The following is a 20,848-nucleotide window of genomic DNA, read 5'->3' on the forward strand; positions in this document are numbered from 1 at the left end:
ACGGTCCGGAGTGTGTCCGAATACCATAGCGGTTATATAAGAATCGTGGTATGCGTGGAGACCAGGCGTAGGGGTCATTAGTGCTTTATTAGACAAGTGCCCAACTAGATATGTTATATTACATGGTTAGTAAGAAACATCTTCCAGAGAGAATAGTTCCGTTAGGGGTTCCTTTCGCTGGGAGGCATGCCCTAAAGTGCATGTCCGGATTGCGTAAAAAGACGCAGAAAAAGCATCTGGGGGCGCATAAAATAAGTAAAAAAATCATCTTTTATCTCATCGACCGAATATTCCCTTAAGAACGCTAGCTTTCGACTTCACCCTGTCTGAGGTACACATCCGGCTGACCCGGCAGTAACAATCGCAGAGGTGATCCCTTTACCGCCTAGCCGAACAATCGGGAACGTAGGGGTAAGCACAGGAGCCAGGCAACCTAGCTTGGCCAAAACTTAAGTCATATCGATGCATATAATGGTGAAGAAAAAGGTACATGCGGAAGTTTGACGCATGTGTTGGGCGTGAAGCCTGTATAAATAAGCTTCTGTTAAAGAAGCCCCCAGGTTTAATGAGCGCGAGTGGTGCATCACTAGATGAGCTTTAAGGGCTATAAAAGAAAAGAGGGGAAGGAGAGAAATGTAAGATAGAAAAATGCAAAAAATGGACAGAGGAAGGAGACGAACATAGAGTCCGGCGCTAGGCATAGAATCTTCAGAGACGGGTGGCGTTCCACGGGTTCGGCTCGAGTCGGTTATCCAACGCATCTCGCAGGCGGTACGCCCCGCCAGTCAGGACTTGGTTGATTATGAATGGACCTTCCCACTTGGGCTTGAGTTTGTCCTTTTTCTTATCCGGCAGGCGTAGAACTAGTTCGCCAACATTGTAATTTTTGGCCCGTACTTCTCTGCTTTGATATCTTCGGGCCTGCTGTTGATAAAATGCGGAACGGGCTTTTGCCATGTCAAGCATCTCCACCAGGGTGTCCAAGTTGTCCTACCGATCGAGCTCGGCTTCTCTTTCTTCGTACATGCGCACTCTAGGTGAGTCATGAATTATGTCGCAGGGCAGAACTGCCTCTGCGCCGTACACCATAAAAATGGTGTGTATCCGGTGGTGCGATTTGGTGTGGTCCGCAGCCCCCATAGCACGGAGTCGAGCTCCTCTACCTAGTGCGTGTTAGATTCCTTGAGGGACCGCACCAGTATGGGTTTAATGCCGCTCATGATAAGACCATTTGCACGTTCGACCTGGCCGTTGGTTTGTGGGTGATAGACGGAAGCATAATCGAGCTAGATGCCCATGTTTTTGCACCAGAGTTTTACCTCGTCGGCGGTAAAGTTTGTACCGTTATCGGTTATGATGCTGTGGGGGACGCCATAACGGTGTACAACCCCGGATATGAAGTCTATCACAGGTCCGGATTCGGCCATTTTAACAGGCTTGGCTTCTATCCATTTGGTGATTTTATCCACCATGACCAGTAAGTATTTTTTCCTATCGGTCCCACCTTTAAGGGGTCCGACCATGTAAAGCCCCCAGACCGCAAAAGGCCAGGTGATGGGTATAGTTTGGAGTGCGGTGGGTGGCATATGGCTTTGGTTGGCAAAAAGTTGGCAACCAGCGCATCATTGGACTAGGTCCTGAGCGTCTGCCCGCGCCGTCGGCCAATAAAAGCCTATACGGAAAGCCTTGCTAACAAGGGACCGAGCAGCGGCGTGGTGGCCACCGAGTCCGGCATGAATTTCAGCTAGAAGGTTCTGCCCTTCCTCTTCGGAGATGCACCTTTAAGGGACTCCGGTAGTGCTTTTCTTATAAAGGTCTCCCTCATGGACTCTATAGGCTTTAGATCGCCGCACTATGCAGCGGGCCTCGTTTTGGTCCTCCGGGAGTTCCTGCCTAGTAAGGTAGGCTAGGAATGGTTCTGTCCATGGGGCGATGACTGCCATTATTATGTGGGCTGAAGGTGTAATTTTATTGGCAGAGCCTCCAATTGTGTCAGATTGTTCGGCGTCGAGTGGTGCGGCTGGGTCCGGGCTGTTATTTGCAGGTTCCCCCTCCCATGCTACGGGTGGCTTGAACAATCTTTCCAAAAAGATGTTGGGGGGGACTGCATCGCGTTTTGCTCCGATGCGTGCCAGGACGTCCGCTGCTTGATTGTTTTCTCGGGCTATATGGTGAAACTCCAGCCCTTCGAACCGAGCTGACATTTTTAGGACGGCGTTGCGGTATGCTGCCATTTTTGGGTCCTTGGCATCGAAGTCTCCATTTATTTGGGATATCGCGAGGTTTGAATCCCCGCGTAACTCTAGGCGCTGGATACCCATGGATACTGCTATCCGGAGACCATGTAGGAGGGCCTCATATTCGGCTGCATTGTTGGAATCCATGTACATGATTTGGAGCACATATTGGACTGTGTCTCCTGTGGGCGACGTCAGGACGACGCCAGCCCCTAGTCCGGCCAACATTTTGGAGCCGTCGAAATGCATAATCCAGTTTGAATATGTGTCGTACTCTTTAGGGAGCTCGGCCTCCGTCCATTCTGCGACGAAGTCAGCCAAAACTTGCGATTTAATAGCTCGCCGTGGCTTATAGGTTATATCGAACGGGAGAAGCTCGATGGCCCATTTTGCAATCCGGCCCATTGCGTCGTGGTTGTTGAGTGGTACTTCCGAGGCTACTGTTATGGAACACTCTTGAAAGTAGTGTCGTAGCTTCCGGGATGCCATGAATACTGCGTATGCAATCTTTTGATAATGCAGGTACGGTGATTTGTATGGAGTGAGGACAGTGGATATGTAGTAGACCGGCCTTTGAAGGGGGAATTTGTGTCCATCCGTTTCCCGCTCGACAACAAGCACTGCGCTGACAGCTTGATGTGTTGCTGCAATGTACAATAACATTGGTTCGCCGGTGTTCGGCGCGGCCAGGACTAGGTTTGTTGCCAATATGGCTTTTATTTCATCAAGTCCGGCCGTGGCGGCCTCCGTCCATTCGAAGTGTTCGGTGCGCCGAAGGAGGCGATAGAGGGGTAGTGCCTTTCCTCCCAAGCGAGAGATGAAGCGGCTTAAAGCCGCCACGCATCCGGTTAATTTTTGTATTTGTTTGATGTCCTTTGGGATATCCAATTGTGACAAAGCTCGGATATTGGCTGGATTTGCTTCAATTCCTCTACCGGATACAATGAAGCCCAAGAGCTTTCCGGCTGGAATGCCGAAGACGCATTTTTTCGGGTTGAGCTTGATGTCATATTTTTGGAGGTTATCGAATGTAAGCCTCAAGTTGTCTACTAGAGATTCGACATGTCTTGATTTGACGACCACATCATCAACATACACCTCCACTGTTTTGCCGATCTGATTTGCCAGACATGTCTGGATCATGCGCTGATATGTTGCACCGGCGTTTTTCAGCCCGAAGGGCATTGTGTTGAAGCAGAATGGGCCGTATGGTGTGATGAATGCTGTTGCGTCTTGGTCTGATTCTGCCATCTCGATTTGATGGTATCCGGAGTATGCGTCGAGGAAACACAACGAGTCGTGTCCTGCGGTGGCATCGATATTGATCGATACGGGGGAGGGGGAAGGGATCCTTTGGGCAAGCCTTGTTGAGGTCTTTAAAATCGACACACAGGCGCTAGGATTTGTCCTTCTTTGGTACCATCACCAAGTTTGCTAGCCAGTCCGGATGTTTTATGTCTCTAATGAATCCGGCCTCCAATAGCTTGGCTAGCTCCACTCCCATAGCCTGTCTCTTGGGTTCGGAAAAATGCCGAAGGGCTTGTTTGACAGGTTTGAATCCTTTTAGGATATTTAAGCTGTGTTCGGCCAGCCTGCGTGGGATCCCTGGCATGTCTGAAGGGTGCCAGGCGAAAATGTCCCAGTTCTCTCGCAGTGTGGCGTCTACATCAGGGTTCAGTCGTGCCCCGATGGAAGCTATTTTATTAGGGTCCGTTGGATGGACCTGGAATTTGACTATTTCGTCAGCTGGCTTGAAGGATGTGGATTGGATCTCTTATCGAGTATCACATCATCCCTGTTAACCGTGGAGCGCAGCGCAGTCAGTTCCTCGGCCGCTAAGGCTTCGGATAGTGCCTCAAGGGCTAATGCGGCTGTCTTGTTTTCGGCGCGGAGTGCTACGTCCGGATCACTAGCTAGAGTGATAATTCCGTTCGGCCCGGGCATCTTAAGCTTCATGTACCCGTAATGGGGTATTGCTTGGAAGATTGAGAATGCTTCCCGTCCCAGTAAAGCGTGATATCCGCTTTTGAACGGGGCCACCTGAAACGTGACTTCTTTGGACCTGTAATTATCCGGTGTGCCGAACACCACATCTAGTGTGATTTTTCCTGTGCAGCACGCTTCCCGACTGGGGATTATTCCTCTAAAGGTTGTGCTGCTTCACTCGATGCGGTTCCAGTCTATTTCCATTTTTTGAAGGGTTTCCTCATAAATGAGGTTCAGTCCGCTGCCTCCATCCATGAGCACCTTGGTGAGGCGAAAGCCGTCCACTATGGGACTGAGGACCAATGCGGCTGGTGCTCGGGCTGTTCGGAATCTAGCTTCATCACTTGCGTTGAAGGTAATAGCAGTGTCGCTCCATGGATTTATTGTTGCAACTTGATAGACTTCGGCGAGGCTGCGGAGTGTTCTTTTTTGCATACTGTTTGATGCAAAAGTCTCGAAGACTGTGAGAACAGTACTGGTGTCCTCGGGCTGGCTTTCTGCGGCCTCCAGAATTAAGAGGTCCTCGCCAATTTTGGCAACCTGCCGGAGTATCCAACATGCTCTAAGGCTGTGAGTTGGTGTGGCGTCCTCTGTACTGTGGATTCTACAGGGTCCATCAAGCCACCTTTCCAGTACGGTTCCATGCCCTGTAGAGGGTTTTGGCTTTTTGGTGTTTATCCCGGGTGTCCTATGATGATGCACCCTCTTAGTTTGGACGGGATTACTATTCAAGGCCGGATTATCCCAAAATTTTATTTCGGTTTTCCAGGCGCTTTCCATCGCACAGTATTTTTGTACTATGGACGCCAAGTCAGCGAAGCGTGTAATATCACGACGACTTACGGCGTTAAGGATTCCCTCGTCCGTGCAATTACTGCAGAAAATTGAGATTGCGTCTCCCTCGCGGCAATCCTTTATCCTGTTCATAACCAGGAGGAATCTGGCCCAGTAATGATGTACTGTTTCCTCGGGTCTCTGCCTGATTTGGGAGAGATCGCTTATGTTCGGGTGGGCGGGTGTCGTTGAATCTGAAACCTCACCCAATCCAAGATTCGGAGGTTTCCAAACTCTGAAGTTCGGATTCTTGGATGTTGTCCAACGAATCTAGGCCGTTGCCTGATCCTAAGCTCATGTCTTGAGTTACATCCTCCTCTCTGCGGGTATCCGGCTTGGAGGAGTCGGGAATTCGGATGTAGCTAGTCCTTAAAATAGATGAAGGGTCGCCGCTCTGCGTTTCTACCACGGCAACGTGGTGGGTGACTTGGGGAGAGTTAATTTCTCTTAGATCGGGTTTAAGCCCAACCTGGTCATAATCCGTAGCGACCCCCAGGGCGACGATGCGATCCAAGAGCTCGTTTACGGAAGAGAGCTCCATTGGATTTAGCTGCTCGACGAGCTCTGAGCTGACGTGTAGGTTTCTTTTGATGACCCGAGAGGTCACCGTTGGCGCAAGAGCCAAACAGGCGGTCATGAGGAAACCACCTAGCTGGAGGGTTTGGCCGACAGCCAAGGCTCCCTTAGCAATGGCGCCGTCTTTAAAGACGGGAGGAAGCATCCTTCCTGATTGTGACGGCACAGAGGAACTCTCAATGAAAGCACCAATGTCGGTGTCAAAACCGGCGGATCTCGGGTAGGGGGTCCCGAACTGTGTGTCTAGGCCGGATGGTAACAGGAGGCAGGGAACATGATGTTTTACCCAGTTTCGGGCCCTCTTGATGGAGGTAAAACCCTACGTCCTGCTTGACTAATATTGATGATATGGGTAGTACAAGAGTAGATCTACCACGAGATCAAGGAGGCTAAACCCTAGAAGCTAGCCTATGGTATGATTGTTGTATATGGAGTTGATTGCCTACGGACTACAACCCTCCGGTTTATATAGACACCGGATAGGGTTAGGGTTACACAGAGTCGGTTACAATGGTAGGAGATCTTGAATATCCGCATCGCCAAGCTTGCCTTCCACACCAAGGAAAGTCCCATCCGGACACGGGACGAAGTCTTCAATCTTGTATCTTCATAGTCCAGGAGTCCGGCTGAAGGTATAGTCCGGCTACCCGAACACCCCCTAATCCAGGACTCCCTCAGTCATCTTAATTTTAACCCCCCAGGGCCAGTGCTCCTCTGAGTGTTGGTCCAAAATAGAGCCACTTGCGGTGCCGCCCCTAGGCAACTTGGGGTATCTTCGGTTGCCGTACGTAGTGTTCATCCGGTGTGCCCTGAGAATGAGATATGTGCAGCTCCTACATGTATTTGTCGGCACATTCGGGCGGTCTTGCTGGTCTTGTTTTAACATTGTTGAAATGTCTTGTAACTCGGATTCCGAGTCTGGTCGGGGCATTCCAGGAGAAGGAATATCCTTCGCTGATCGTGAGAGCTTGTGATGGGCAAAGTTGGGACACCCCTGCATGGGTATAAACTTTCGAGAGCCGTGCTCGCGGTTATGTGGCAGATGGGAATTTGTTAATATCTGGTTGTGGAGAACTTGACACTTGACTTAATTAAAATGAATCAACCGCGTGTTTGAACATAAGTAGTTTTAGGATCACTTTTTGATCACTTCTAGCTTCACGACCATTGGGTAGATTCTCATCTTACTCTTATTTGCGTATGTTTGCCACCATATTTGCTTAGCGCTTGTTGCAGCTCCACCTCATTACCTTATCCTACCCATAAGCTTAAATAATCTTGATCTCGCGGGTGTGAGATTGCTGAGTCCTCGTGACTCACAGATACTTCCAAACAGTTGTAGGTGCCGACGATACCAGTGCAGGTGACGCAACCGAGCTCAAGTGGGATCTCGATGAAGATCTTGGTCATTGTTATGTGTCTTTTCTGGAAGATCAGTAGTGGTGCCCAGTGGGGACGATCGGGGATCTAGCATTTGGGGTTGTCTTCTTTTATTTTGGTTCCGTAGTCGGACCTTGATTGTACTCTGGATGATGTATGTTTAACTTAATATTTGTGTGAAGTGGCGATTGTGAGCCAACTCTTTATACCTTTCTTATTCAGTACATGGGATTGTGTGAAGATTACCCCTCTTGCGACAAAACCACCATGCGGTTATGCCTCTAAGTCGTGCCTCGACACGTGGGAGATATAGCCGCATCGTGGCCGTTACACAAGGGGAGGCGCGCGCCCCCCATGGGCTATCCGAATTGGACAAGGGGAAGGGGGCGCGGCCCCCTTTCCTTCCCCCTCTCCTCTCCTTCCCCTTCCCCCTCTGAAAAGAAAGGAAGGGGGCGACTTGGACTAGGAGTCCTAGTCGGTTTCCCCCCTAATGGCGCACCCCTTGGCTGGACTCCTCGCTCTCCTCCTTTATATACGGGGGCAGGGGGCACCCCAAAGCACAACAGTTGTTTCTTTGCCGTGTGCGGTGCCCCCCTCCACAGTTTACTCCTGCGGTCATATTATTGTAGTGCTTAGGCGAAGCCCTGCGCGGATCACATCACCATCACCACGCTGTCGTGCTAAAGAAACTATCTCTCGACACTTTGCTAGATCAAGAGTTCGAGGGACGTCATCGAGCTGAACGTGTACTGAACTCGGAGGTGCCGTATGTTTGGTACTTGATTGGTTGGATCGCGAAGACGTTTGACTACATCAACAGCATTAACCTAATGCTTTCGCTACCGGTCTACGAGGGTACATGGACACACTCTCCCCCTCTCGTTGCTATGCATCTCCTAGATAGATCTTGCGTGATCGTAGGATTTTTTTTGAAATCGCATGCTACATTCCCCAACAGTGGCATCCAAGCCAGGTCTGTGCATAGATTATATGCATGAGTAGAACACAAAGGGTTGTGGGCGATCATAGTCATACTGCTTACCACCAACGTCTTATTTTGATTCGGCGGTACTGTTGGATGAAGCGGCCCGGACCAACCTTACATCACCATGTTCATGAGACCGGTTCCACTAACAGACATGCAACTAGTTTTGTATAAAGGTGGGTGGTGGGTGTCTGTTTGTCCAACTTTAGTTGAATCGAATTTTACTACGTCCGGTCCTTGTTGAAGGTTAAAACAGCACACTTTACAAAAAATCGTTGTGGTTTTGATGCGTAGGTAAGAATGGTTCTTACTAGAAGCCCATTGCAGCCACATAAAACTTGCAACAACAAAGTAGAGGACGTCTAACTTGTTTTTGCAGGGCATGTTGTGATGTGATATGGTCAAGACATGATGTGATATACGTTATTGTATGAGATGATCATGTTTTGTAGAAGTTATCGGCAACTAGCCTGAGCCTTATGGTTGTTGATTTATTGTATAAAATGAAATTGCCATGTAATTTATTTACTTTATTACTATCCGTTAGCGATAGTTGTAGAAGCAATAGTTGGTGAGACGACAACGACGCTATGATGGAGACCAAGGTGTCAAGCCAGTGACGATGGAGATCATGATGGTGCTTTGGAGATGGATATCAAAGGCACAAGATTATGATGGCCATATCATGTCACATATTTTGATTGCATGTGATGTTTATCTTTTATGCATCTTTTTTTTGCTTAGTATGGCGGTGGCATTATAAGATTACCCCTCACTAAATTTCAAGGTATAAGTGTTCTCCTTGAGTATGCATCGTTGCGACAGTTCGTCGTGTCGAGACACCACGTGATGAACGGGTGTGATAAGCTCTACGTTCACATACAAAGGGTGCAAGATAGTTTTACACGTGCAGAATACTCGGGTTAAACTTGACGAGCCTAGCATGTACAAACATGGCCTCGGAACATTGAGATCAAAAGGTCAAACGTGAATCATATAGTAGATATGATCAACATAGAGATGTTCACCATTGAAAACTACTCCATCTCACGTGATGATCGGACATGGTTTACTTGATATGGATCACGTGATCATTTAGATGACTCGAGGGATGTCTATCTAAGTGGGAGTTCTTGAGTAATATGATTAATTGAACTTAAATTTATCATGAACTTAGTCCTGATAGTTTTTGCATATTTATGTTGTAGATCAATGGCCCGTGCTACCGTTACCTTGAATTTTAATGCGTTCCTAGAGAAAGCTAAGTTGAAAGATGATGGTAGCAACTACACGGTCTGGGTCCATAATTTGACGATTATCCTCATTGCTGCATAGAAGAATTACATCCTTGATTAACTGCTATGTGCATGGCCTACTCGAGGAGCAACTCCGGACGTTATGAATGTCTGGCAAGCTAAATCTGATGACTACTCGATAGTTCAGTGTGGCATGCTTTACGACTTAGAATCAGGACTTCAAAGACCTTTTGAATGTCATGGACGGACCATATGAGATGTTCCAGGAGTTGAAGTTAATATTTCAAGCAAATGCCCGAGTTCAGAGATATGAAGTCTCCAATAAGTTCTATAGCGGCAAGATGGAGGAGAACAATTCTGTCAGTGAGCAGATACTCAGAATGTCTGGGTACCATAACCACTTGACTCAGCTGGGAGATAATCTTCCGGATGATAGTGTCATTGACAGAGTTCTTCAATCACTACCAGCAAGCTATAAAGGCTTTGTGATGAACTATAATATGCAAGGGATGGGAAAGACTATTCCCGAGCTCTTCGCAATGCTCAAAGCTGCGGAGGTAGAAATCAAGAAGGAGCATCAAGTGTTGATGGTTAACAAGACCACTAGTTTCAAGAAAAATGGCAAAGGAAAGAAGGGTAACTTCAAGAAGAATAGCAAGCAAGTTGATGCTCCCGGGAAGAAGCCCAAGTCTGGACCTAAGCCTGAAACTGAGTGCTTCTACTACAAAGGGACTGGTCACTGGAAGCTAAACTGCCCCAAGTATTTGGCGGATAAGAAGGATGGCAAAGTGAAAGGTATATTTGATATACGTGTTATTGATGTGTACCTTACGAATGCTCATAGTAGCGCCTGGGTATTTGATACTGGTTTTGTTGCTCATATTTTCAACTCGAAACAGGGGCTATGGATTAAATGAAGATTGGCTAAGGATGAGGTGAAGATGCGCATTGGAAATGGTTCCAAGGTCGATGTGATCGCCGTCCGCACGCTACCTCTACATCTACCTTCGGGATTAGTTTTAGACCTGAATAATTGTTATTTGGTTCCAGCATTGAACATGAAGATTATATCTGGATCTTGTTTAATGCGAGACAATTATTTATTTAAATCAGAGAATAATGCACTAGTACAACGAGGTGCTAAACAAATGGTTTTTAACCCCTTTCTGCGGCGACATTTTTGTACATTAACTAGGTTTCCCAGGCATTTTATATGCATAATTAAAATTTGAACTACATGCACATTCTCGAGTACATATAAACAGGTTGAAAAATCAAATCTGTGTCTTTGGTTGCATGCTTAGGTCCCATGCAAGAAATGGGAATGAATTTCAAACACCCTGCCACCGTTACTCGGCCGCGAACATTGAGATACCTGGTTTTTAAATTCTAGTAAATCCAAAACTCGTCGGAAATTCATGAAACTTGGCATGCTATCATGGAGCGCCATCAACATGTCGTGGTAAAAGTTTTGTCCCATTTGGGGAAGGTTTGGGTATAAGCTTCTCACAAACCAGAGCTTCTCACAACAAGCGTGATGGTTCCGGTAGGGAACATGCCGCCTTTGGGGAGGAAAAGATATCTGTTGCCTCTTATTGTTTTCAAAAAATGTTGAGTGTCAACACAGAACAACAGGAGTGTTGTGTTTAATTTTGGAATTTTTCGAGGTTCATTTGGACATTTTTATACATTAACTGGGTTTCCCGGGAATTTTATGCGCATAATTAAAATTTGAAATACATGCACATTCTCTAGTGCATATAAACTGGTTAAAAAATCAAATCTGTGCCCTTGGTTGCATTCTTAGGTCCCATGCAAGAAATGAGAATGAATTTCAAACACCCTGCCACCGTCACCCGGCGCAAACATTGAGATACCTGGTTTTTAAATTCTAGTAAATCCAAAACTCATCTGAAATTCATGAAACTTGGCATGCTATCATGGAGCAACATCAAGATGTCATGTTAAAAATTTTGTCCCATTTGGGGCGGGTTTGGGTATAAGGTTCTCAAAAACCTTAGCTTCTCACAACAAGCATGATGGTTTCGGTAGGAAACGTGCCACCTTTGGGGACGAACCGATATCTGTTGCCTCTTATTGCTTTCAAAAAAATTTGAGTGTCAACATAGAACAACAGGAGTGTTGTGTTCAATTTTGGAATTTTTCGGGGTTCGTTTGGACATTTTTATACATTAACTGGGTTTTCCAGGCATTTTATGTGCATAATTCAAATTTGAACTACATGCACATTCTTCAGTGCATATAAACTGGTTGAAAAATCAAATATGTGTCCTTGGTTGCATGCTTAGGTCCCATGCAGGAAATGGGAATGAATTTCAAACACCCTGCCACCGTCACTCGGCCACAAACATTGAGATACCCGGTTTTTAAATTCTTGTAAATCCAAAACTCGTCTGAAATTCATGAAACTTGGCATGTTATCATGGAGCAGCAATAACATGTCGTGGTAAAAATTTTGTCCCATTTGGGGCAGGTTTGGGTATAAGCTTCTCACAAGCCTTGCTTCTCACAACAAGCGTGATGGTTTCGGTAGGGAACGTGTCACCTTTGGGGGCGAAACGATATCTGTTGCCTCTTATTGCTTTCAAAATTTTTCTAGTGTAAACATAGAACAACAAGAGTGTTGTGTTTACTTTTGGAATTTCGGGGTTCGTTTGGACATTTCTATACATTAACTGGGTTTTGCAGGCATTTCATGTGCATAATTCAAATTTGAACTACACGCACAAGCTCCAGTGCATATAAATTGGTTGAAAAATCAAATTTGTGTCCTTCGGGGCATGCTTAGGTCCCATGGAAGAAATGGGAATGAATTTCAAACACCAGGGCACTGTTGATTGTCGGCAAAACATTGAGATACTTGGTTTTTAAATTCTAGTAAATTCAAAACTCGTCTGAAATTCATGAAACTTGGCATGCTATCATAGAGTGGCATCAACATGGCGTTGTAAATTTTTTGCCTCATTTGGGGCAGGTTTGGGTATAAGCTTCTCACAAACCTTAGCTTCTCACAACAAGCATGATGGTTTCGGTAGGGAATGTGCCACCCTTGGGGACGAAACGATATCCATTGCCTCTTATTGCTTTCAAAAAATTTATAGTGTCAACATATTACAACAAGAGTGTTGTGTTTACTTTTGGAATTTTTCGTGGTTCGTTTGGACATTTTTATACATTAACTGGGTTTTCTAGGCATTCCATGTGCATAATTCAAATTTGAACTACATGCACAAGCTCCAGTGCATATAAATTGGTTAAAAAATCAAATATGTGCCCTTCAGGGCATGCTTAGGTCCGATGCAAGAAATGTGAATGAATTTCAAACACCAGGGCACTGTTGATTGCCGGCAAAACATTGAGATACTTTGTTTTTAAATTCTAGTAAATCCAAAACTCATCTGTACTTCATGAAACTTGGCATGCTATCATGGAATGGCACCCGACATGCTGTGGTATTTTTCATGTCCATTTTGAGAGAAGGCACACTCAAATAACAGCCAACAAAGGCATTTTGAAACAAATAGCTGCCAATGTAACATCTCAAACATTTTGTATAATTTAAATCATGTGCGTTATGTTAACCATTCACGTGACGCCACGCCTCACTCTTTTAATGGCTAGGAGGTGCCGTGCCGACAGGTGCTTGAGTGCTTGACTAAATGGAAGGCATGCAAGCTGTACTCCAATGTGGAGGCTCACTCAGAAGCGTACGCCGCGCAGGCTCATCAGGAAGCGAGCCCTTTGACTTCCATGGCCACCCGCCTTGCTCGCATCCTCTACATTAATGGCGCCCAAGCCGTAGTTTAATACAATTTTTAAATATAAAACACTCATCGCAAACGTTTTAGTTAGAACACCCGTATGCAAAACCGACAATTTCCCCAGGATGCCAAGGGAAAATGTGCCTAGCAAGATTTGTGCAGCTCTTGGTCGCAAACGTTCTAGTTAGAACACCTGTATGAAAACCGACAGCTTCCCCAGGAAGCCAAGAGAAAATGTGCCGAGCAGGATTTCTGAAGCTCTTGATTGCAAACATTTTACAGAGAACACCCGTATGCAAAGTGAGAGCTATGGTCTTCCCCTTAAGTCGAGGGAAAATCAGTAGCGCAGGATTTGTGCATCCCTTCAACGCAAACGGTTGTTTTGGATGACCCGTGTGCAACCACGTACAAACAATTTGGTAAGATTTGCATCTGTCATATTGGGTATGTTGCCATTTGTCAAACTGGAAAGGTTGACATTTTTTGATCGAGTAATGTTGCCATTTGTCAGTCCTTGTAACACTGCGATTTGTCAAAATATGCAGCTAGAAATCACTAGCACTATCTAATTTTTGCAACTAAAATTCAGTAATTAAACATAGATTTCATTCATCGATCAAGCAATCGTTCTTAATTTATACAAACCGTTCAACTCGATAGGTGAACTGACCAAACTTTTCCCCAATTGTTGCCAACCACGTACTGAAATAGCTAGTTAAACTATATATACTAGCTAATTTTAAGTACGTTGTATAGTTCGACCACACATCTATAGTCAGATGAACTAACCAAAATAGCCCCTAAATACTACTACTACCACAGAGGGGCTTTGTGCAACATCCGGCAGCCTCTCCTCTACCGAGCATGCTCAGTAAGAGGCAGTGGAGGAGGAGGAGCCTACCAACAAGCTGAAGAAATGCAATACGGTTCCTGCTACTGTTGCACGTTCAGCGATGCTCGCCAGCTCAAACGCCCACTACCGCTCTAGACGATCCCTCTCGAAGCGGCCGTACTGCTCGTAGATCTCCTGATTCCTTGCCTCTGCGTCGGCGTGTGCTTCGGCCACGGCTGTGGTAAGGCTCTTTGCATGCTCGAGGAGGCGCTCCTCCTCCTCCCGCAGGAACTTGATGTAGCGCATAAGGTCGCTGACGCACGTGTGGGCCTCCACCTCTGCCTCCCTCCTTTGGGCAGTGGTGGCAGAGCGGGTGATGATCCCAGTGGTCGACGGTGGGCTGGCGGCCACGACAGCCGATGATGGGGTGGCGGCCACGACCACCACCTCCCGCCTTCGGGCCGTGGTGGCGGAGCGGGTGATGGCCACGGTGGCCAGCAGTGTGGCGGCCACAACGGCCACTTCCCGCCTTCGGGCCGTGGTGGTGGAGCGGGAGATGGCCCTGGCTTTCGCCAGTGGTGTGGCAGCAACGGCAGCCGGCAACAGCTGCCGACGGGCAGCGGTGGCGGAGCGTGTGGTGGGTGTTCCGTGCACACCCAACAGGGACGCCACGCGCACTACACTGCGCCGGGGACTGCGTCGCCGCTGCAGTGTAGCCTCCTGTAGGATCGAAAGTATGTCTAGAGGGGGGTGATTAGACTAATTGACCAAATAAAAACTTAACCTTTTCCCAATTTTAGTTCTTGGCAGATTTTAGCTATTGTAGGACAAGTCAAGCAATCATCACACAATTCAAGCAAGCATGCAAAGAGTATATTGGCAGCGGAAAGTAAAGCATGCAACTTGCAAGAATGTAAAGGGAAGGGCTTGGAGAATTCAAACGCAATTGGAGACACGGATGTTTTTCCCGTGGTTCGGATAGGTGGTGCTATCCTACATCCACGTTGATGGAGACTTCAACCCACGAAGGGTAACGGTCGCGCGAGTCCACGGAGGGCTCCACACATGAAGGGTAATGGTTGCGCGAGTCCACGGAGGGCTCCACCCACGAAGGGTCCACGAAGAAGCAACCACCCACGAAGGGTCCACAAAGAAGCAACCTTGTCTATCCCACCATGGCCATCACCCACGAAGGACTTGCCTCACTAGCGGTAGATCTTCACGAAGTAGGCAATCTCCTTGCCCTTACAAACTCCTTGGTTCAAATCCACAATCTTGTCGGAGGCTCCCAAGTAACACCTAGCCAATCTAGGAGACACCACTCTCCAAGAAGTAATAAATGGTGTGTAGGTAATGAACTCCTTGCTCTTGTGCTTCAAATGATAGTCTCCCCAACACCCAACTCTCTCTCATAGGATTTGGATCTGGTGGAAAGAAGGTTTGAGTGGAAAGCAACTTGGGGAAAGCTAGAGATCAAGATTCATATGGTAGGAATGGAATATATTGGTCTCAACACATGAGTAGGTGGTTCTCTCTCAGAACATATGAGTTGGAATTGTGTATGTGTTCTGATGGCTCTCTCCACGAATGAAGAGGAGGTGGAGGGGTATATATAGCCTCCACACAAAATCCAACCGTTACACACAGTTTTCCAATCTTGGTGGGACCGAATCAACAAACTCGGTCGGACCGAAAAGGTAAACCTAGTGACCGTTAGAGATTTTCGGTGGGACTGACATGCAACTCGGTAGGACCGATATGGTTAGGGTTTGGGCATAACGTAATCTCGATGAGACCGATTACACAAACTCGGTGAGACCGAGTTTGGTAATAAGCTAACCAGAGAGTTGGTCAGGTAAACTCAGTGGGACCGATTTGCTCTTTCGGTGAGACCGAAAAGTTACAAAAGGGAAACAAAGAGTTTACATTGCAATCTCGGTGGGACCGATTCGCTCTTTCGGTGAGACCGAAAAGTTACGAAAGGGAAACAGAGAGTTTGCAATCCCATCTCGGTGAGATCGAGATCCCTATCGGTAGAACCGAATTGCTAGGGTTTGGCAGTGGCTTATGACAAGTGAAACTCGGTGGCGCCGGATAGAAAGAATCGGTAGGACCGAGTTTGGCTTAGGGTTTAGGTCATATGTGGGTATGGGAAAGTAGTTGAGGGTTTTGGAGCATATCACTAAGCACATGAAGCAAGAGGCTCATTAAGCAACACCTCATCCCTCCTTGATAGTATTGGCTTTTCCTAAAGACTCAATGTGATCTTGGATCACTAAAATATAAAATGAAGAGTCTTGAGATTTTGAGCTTGAGCCAATCCTTTGTCCTTAGCATTTTGAGGGTTCCACTTTCACATCCATGCCATGCCAATCATTGAGCTTTCCTGAAATAGTCATCTTGGAATAGCATTAGCTCAATGAGCTATATGTTGTTATGAATTACCAAAACCACCTAGGGATAGTTGCACTTTCAATCTCCCCCTTTTTGGTAATTGATGACAACATATAGATCAAAGCTTCGACAAATGATAATAAGCATGAAATATATCGTCGCTTTGAGAAGTATGTGACAAGTAAGAGCTCCCCCTAAATTTGTGCATATTTAAAATTTGCTTTGGACTGCAAATGCACAAATAGTTAGAGTCATGGGTTACTCTTCCATGTCACATACATCTTGGTGGAGCGCTTAAAATGATAAGAATGAAATACATGCACTCATCACCAAGAATAGTGAATGATCACATAAGATAGATAAGATGATAATATTAAGCAAACATTAAGTGTAGCTTATGATCAAACACATGATCATCAATGTCTCACGAGCAATGACATAGTATCTCACACAAAAGCAAACAAAGTTCGAAAAACCACCAAATAAAACAAGAGAGAATAAAAGCAACACTAAAAGCAACACTCTCTCTTGAAGCCTATGATCTATACATTTTCTCCCCCTTTGGCAACAAGTTACCAAAAAGTTCCTAGAAAATGCATAGTGCTAAGTCGACACTCAGGCTTGATCTTCAGGTGGTGGTGGAGTCCAGAGCACTCCAAGGACGAAGCCTTCTGTAGACGTGGTCGGAGTCGAGGCTGAAGTTGACGCTGGAGCTGGTGGAACTAAGGCTATAGCTGGTGCAGACGTGGTGGCTCTGGGGTCAGCAACTGGCACTGCAGACGACCTCGGACCTCGTGACACTCTGGCAAAGGCATCAGTTGTAGTCTTGCCTCTCCTCTCCTGCATGTCATCCTGGAGCTGCTCCACTGCAGTCTGAATCTCTATCACTTTGACATCCAAGTCGTAGAACTTTTGTTCCATGATCCTCTCTAAGCTTGCCTGGTTCTGAGTTAGGGTGGCTAGTCCTTGCTCAATCCGCAGGGTGGATGCAATCAAGTAACCAAGCTGCTCTTGTTTGGTTTTCAGGAAATATTCAGATGCCTCCTCTTGAGTAGGCATCTTGGCAGCTTTCTCCTTCCTCGCCTTCTCCCTCTTGGCTTGTGCTTGTGCAGATGATGGTTCATTCTCAGTCATGACAACTTGATTATCTTCAAAATCTGGACGGATGGGCAGGTGTTCCTTGTCCAATAAGTATATGCCCGTGCCCATCTTGGAGTTGATGAGCTCCTGAATCTGTGGGGCATATCCACAGCTCCTCTTCTGGTCTGCTGCTATCCTCTTGATTGTTTCAATCATAAGGCTCATGACTTTGAATTTCTGTGGCACGTCAAAGATATGAAGCAAGTTGATCGCGTGGCCCCTGATCATCTTGTGATCTCCAGACTTGGGAAATAGGGTGTGCCTAAGAATCCAGTTGATGGTTGGCAGCCCTGACAGAAGATAGTGTACTGAGCCAAACTTGAACGTATCAAGTGCTTCATTTGGAATCTCCTTGTACATGTTTGACATTGAGTTGTGGTCCATCTTCTTGGCATAAATGTCCAAGTCATCGTCATGCTCTTCTGGGGCATTAATCAGCTGAGCCCATTCAGCAACTGTAGATTGGTACCTCGTACCTTCAGACATCCATGTTATCCCTACCATCTGGATAAAAATGTGCTGTGGAGTAGAACTGCATGATAAGCTCCTCATTCCACTTTGTCAGCTTCTGCCCAACAAAGTCCTCTACTCCACATGCCTTGAAGCCGTCCTGCACTCCAGGGTAGTACTCTTTGTTGTCCTTGATGTATTGCCAATCAACCCATCTCATATCACAGACAATTGGCTTCTTTTCTAGCAGCACTGTCTCATAAAAGTCTTGCTGCTCCTTGGTGTGAAACATGTAGTCAACTGCAATCCTTCTCCTTGAAGCATACGGGTCTGCTTCTCTCCACTTCCGGAGCCTTGAATCTCTCCTGAGTTTCATATCCTCAGCCACAGGATGAGCATCGTTGTGGTCTGGGATCTTGGGCTTGAGCTTTCTAAGAACATTCTCTTCTTCTTCTTCTGCAGCTTCAGGCAATGGGGCCTTGTTCTTCTCAGTAGCTGGGATGCTTCTTGTGTTCCTCTTTGGCTTTGGCTTTGGAGCTGGCTTGGCCTTGGAAGCAGTTGCCCCTGATCTTATGGCATCACCCATCAGCTTGGGTGCCTTAGGTGCTGGTGCAGCTACCTCTTCTTCTTCCTCCTCATCTTCCATGATGGAAGCCTTGCCAAGCACTCTGGCTACAGTTTTCTTCACCCTTTCTTTCCTCTTCTTGCCTTCAGCAGCAACTGGCTCAATGGGAGTGGGCTTCTCAGTTGAAGCTCTGGCCTTTGACATAGGCTGCCTGCCTGCTGGCCTTTTGATCTTCATCCCTGGTTTTATGCCCTGTGCTGGCTCAACTCTCTTGGAAGTTGCTTCCTCTTCTGCCACATAATCCTCATCTTCTAAGTCTGAGGTTCTCTTCTTTCTCTGTCTTGTGGCAGCTTTAGGCAGATTGCTAGGGGTGCTCCTGCTGCCATCATCTGAGGAACTTGAGGGACTAGTGCCCTCACTCATCTGCACTTGCTGCTCTGACAAGTTCTGGCTATCACTTTGGTCTGACATGATGCAAACTCTGACTGCTGACCTATGAATAGGTTATAGATGAGATAGAGTGGATGAGGATCACAAAATGCAGAGATTTTTGCAAAAGAATAATTCAAAAACTTAGTTTTAGTTTCCCACTAAAAGCATCTCGGATCTACCGATTTCTAAACTCGGTGATACCGAAGCAGTTTTGGCACCTAAACTAGTGAACTCGGTCAGACCGAGTCACAGTTCGGTGGCACCGAGACTGCTAGGGTTTCACAGAGTTCCAAAATCGGTCACACCGATAAGTAATTCTCGGTCAGACCGAGTCTCACTTGTGCAATGGCATAAGCCAAATCGGTGGGACCGAGTTTTTCAACTCGGTGGGTCCGAGAAGGTTTCGGCGGAAACCTAATCCTAAAATTTTCGAATCAAACCTAATCTATGAGTTCATTGACTGGATAGAAGTTTAACAAACGTGGCAAGAATCATGATGATCACAATGTGCTAAGAATCGGATTGGGGAATAGCACAAAGATCGAGTCCATACCCTAGTTCGGTGGAGACTCGCAACAGCGGCAACGGCGGGGTTGAATTTCCGTTGACGGCGACGGAGACCAGCGACTGGAGGCGGCTGGCGGCGAGGAGATGATCCAGAGACCAACTTGGCAGAGCAGGCTATCGCGCAGGCGAAGGGGTTCGGAGAAATTTCCAAATTTTTGCCCATGACTATATATAGCCCGACCCTGTCGGTGTGACCGAGTGGAACAACTCGGTGGCACCGAGATGCAAAACTGTATACAGTTGTTGCAACTCGGTGTGACCGAATGGTTCAAATCGGTTGCACCGAGATCGAAAACCTAGATGAACTTAATGATCTCGGTAGGACCGAAAGTAGGGTATCGGTCAGACCGAGAATCATAAAGAGGTTTTGGAAGTTTAAGTCTATGACGAATCGGGGACTCCGAGCGCTCCTCACATAGAGTGGTTCGAATCTGACTTGATCAAATTTTGTGATGTAGCATGAATAGAGTTTGAGACGAGAAAAGCATAGATAGCTAGAGGAGGTTCTTAGGCATTCTTGTCCATCCACTTGGCAAAAGGAAATAAAACCAAACAATCAAAACAACAAGTGGATGTCCTCGAATGAGTAAAATATGCAACCAGCATGCTCACACAATAAGATGGCAAATGAAATATGTGACAAGGCATGCACAACCAATTCTAGCATCTATCAAGCAATTTGGGATGACAAGGTCATCTATATATGAGTATATTGACTTAGGAGTCAAGTGAGAACACTTGATCATAGGTCATACTCATCGTTTAAGCTCAAGTGGGGTTACCACTTTTACATAAAGCATTGTTGTGTTCACATCTTTAGAGTTGCTTTAGCTCAAGTCTTAGAGTAAAGCTCCCCCTAGATGTGATATCCCCCCTTAGAGGGATGAACTAACCTCGGGTTTTGTCGATGATGACTTCATGTAGATGTTGAAGATGTGGATGCTCAATGTTGATGTAGATCACTTGGAGCTATCCATTTGAGTGAATTGCACTTTCAATACCTACATGGGTTAGTCCCACAAGGAACAAACAAGGATATCCATAGACATAGAGTGATGCACACACAAGATGTCCATGAAAACTTTTAGGTTACCTTGTCCCTTGTCTTACCAACAAGAGGGTTTGTGACTCCTTGAACTAGTGCAAGATGTGGAAGTTGATTGCACTTGTTCTTGCCAAAATGATAAGAGTGAAGTATGTTGGCGGAGTCACCCTCAAGAACTCTCTAGTTCTTCTTCTTTTGGATCCACACCATCTTGATGGGAATCCTTGGAGTTGTAGTCGTACTTGATGAAGTGGAACTTGAAGTAGTCTTGGGAATCCACTTGACTAAGGTCTTAGGAGCTTCTTCAAATGCATCAATTTCCTCTTGAAGCTTGTCCTTGCCTTTTTGCTTGTAGTCTTGTGGTGGAAGATCATCTTGAGCTTGTAT

This window comes from Triticum dicoccoides, chromosome 5A (genome assembly GCF_002162155.2).
Source record: "Triticum dicoccoides isolate Atlit2015 ecotype Zavitan chromosome 5A, WEW_v2.0, whole genome shotgun sequence".
NCBI lineage: Eukaryota > Viridiplantae > Streptophyta > Magnoliopsida > Poales > Poaceae > Triticum > Triticum dicoccoides.